This window comes from Brassica oleracea, chromosome C2 (genome assembly GCF_000695525.1).
Source record: "Brassica oleracea var. oleracea cultivar TO1000 chromosome C2, BOL, whole genome shotgun sequence".
In the NCBI taxonomy this organism is placed as follows: domain Eukaryota; kingdom Viridiplantae; phylum Streptophyta; class Magnoliopsida; order Brassicales; family Brassicaceae; genus Brassica; species Brassica oleracea.
In genome coordinates this window covers 46,939,232-46,941,823 of record NC_027749.1, presented here as the reverse complement: position 1 = coordinate 46,941,823, position 2,592 = coordinate 46,939,232, and positions in this window count along the sequence as shown.

Below are 2,592 nucleotides of genomic sequence, written 5' to 3'. Positions count from 1 at the left end.
GCCGTTGAAACTTTCTTGGACGCATATACAAGAATCACAAACTCTTATGTACAGTTACAATAATATGAATTCAACTTTCTAGACTCTGATACTTTGTTTTGTAAAAAAAAAATAAGTAAGTGACTAAGCTAATATATTCTTTGAAAGTGTGAGAACATTGACAAATATGAAAAAGCATAGATTTTTGCTTTCGTGACAAAGTTAAGAATTTTGTAAAAGTAAGTTTAACATATAAATTTTCAATGGCTTAGTGGTAACTGCCATATATTTAAGTCATACTAACACGGGTTCGATCCTTTCTTTCGCATTGTTTTTTCATTTTTTACGAAAAAATAAATGAGATGACGTGGCAACTTCGGGCTCTCTGATTGGTTGATTTTCCTATCCTACGTGGACACTCTCTCCATGGCTTATATTTGCCTACGTGACAAAGTTAAGAATTTTGTAAAAGTAAGTTGAACATATAAATTTTCGTGACAAATATGAAAAAGCATAGATTTTTTTACAATTTTGACAAAACAACTCAAAACATAGTTCTCTAATGTCTTAATAAAAAATTATTTAAGCGTGCAATAATTAAATATATCAATTCAATAAATTTTGTAATTTATAGAAAAAACAATAACACAACAAATTTTGAAACATTTTTTTAACCTATCAATTTCTTTTCATGGGAATCCAACTAAACAAGATAAAAAAACAATTAGATTTACAAATATTTAATTACCATTTTATTCAATTTTGATTAATTTCAAATTGTAATAATGTATCTTTTTGAAGTTACAAAAAAATAATGTTCTTTCTTTATTACACTAGCATTATATATACATTCTATATACACAAATAAATATAATATAACAACATAAGCTTGTTTTCCCCGATTATTATGAAAACTTTTTAAGTTATCCACCAAAGCAAATTAATTAAATCAATCAAATTTTTCGAATACAGCAAATTAATATATAATTTTATTTTAAATAAAATTATTTAAAAAGTGTATTTTCATTAAAAACAATATAATAAATAAGTAAAACTGATTTGATGGTAATTTTTATGACGTATATATATATCAATTCTGTGAAAGAAATAGAAGATTAATATGGAAAAAAAATCTTAAATACAAAAAAATCTAAAAATTAACAAAAAAACTAATAAAATTTAAACTATGATATCACTTGAAAGCTTCTTAGACAATATTAATAAAATATTTAAGCGATAATTAGACAAATTTGATTTTTTTGCCGGCCAAAATTTTATTATTAATTAGCATCAATTATTTCAAGATGTTTAAGAAATGATGGACAAAAAAATAGGATGGACATAAATGATATATGAACTATGAATAGTACTTTGTAAAGCTGACTTAGATAACATATCTGCACATCCATTTCCAGTCCTTTTTGATGCCTAAATTCAATTTCTTCAGAACAGTTATTCCGCAAAGAGATCGTATGAGATATTGTTTTGATATTCAGATTTGTTTCTTGACTGTTTAGAAGATTGATACTGTAAAAATGTCTCATTCGAATGATATGTTTATAACCGAGTTCCTAACATGAGAGAAGTTTGTTTAAAAATTAAATAATTTCATTTTTCTTATATTATATAATAAGTATATATTATTAACTGATAATAAAAATATAGTTATTCATCTATCACAAATATCTATGCAAATATGTGAATCAAGTACAATAATCAAACAACATAATGATTTCCACAAAAAAAAATTTAAAAATATATTTATGTTTTGTAGTCTTATTTTATATTTTTTAAATAATGTAATACAATATTATACATTATTTTTTTGAATTGAGAAATACATATAATATCTTATCCGCGCTACATAAAATAAATAAGCTTTTGTTTTCCTTCTTTGGCTTGAAAAGAAAATAAATGTTACCGTAAATTAATGGGAAAATTCCTTAAAAATACCCAGACTGAATTTCTTTTGCTACTTTAATACACGAGCTTTTTAGGCTCCCATTTAATACACAGACTAAATTTCGTTACCCAAAAAATACATCAACTTTTGAATTTCGGAAGTTTCACACCTCGATTCTAACAGCGTTAACTCTGTTTAACAGAGAATCAAGACGACGTTAATTTTTTAATTAGACACGTGATTGAACCGTTAAATCCTCGGGTTCCTTCATCAAAAGCCCCAAATCGAAAAAAGAACAAACCCTAATTTCATTTACCCCAGAATCGAATTGCTCTAGACTCTCTTCTTCTCTAAACATTGTTCTTCTTCTCTAAACTCGGATTTCTATGTTCTATGAGAGACAGAAAAGATGAGGTAATTCCCGATCCCTTCCCTTTATCTTTATTTGATTCTTCTTCTTCTTCGGTTTGATTGTGTTTCTAAATCATAATCTTTGGTTTGATTGCAGTGAACTAGGGTTAATGAAGATTAGGCTACATTATGGAGGCGTTATGGAGCGTAAAGATAACGACTTTCAGTATCGGGGAGGATTAGTGAATAAAGACATTGCTATCGATCCAGATTACATGACGTGGTGTATGTTCGAAGGATTCTGTGAAGACAATGGGTCAAACGGGAAGGTGAAACACGTCTGGTACAAGCTTCCACAA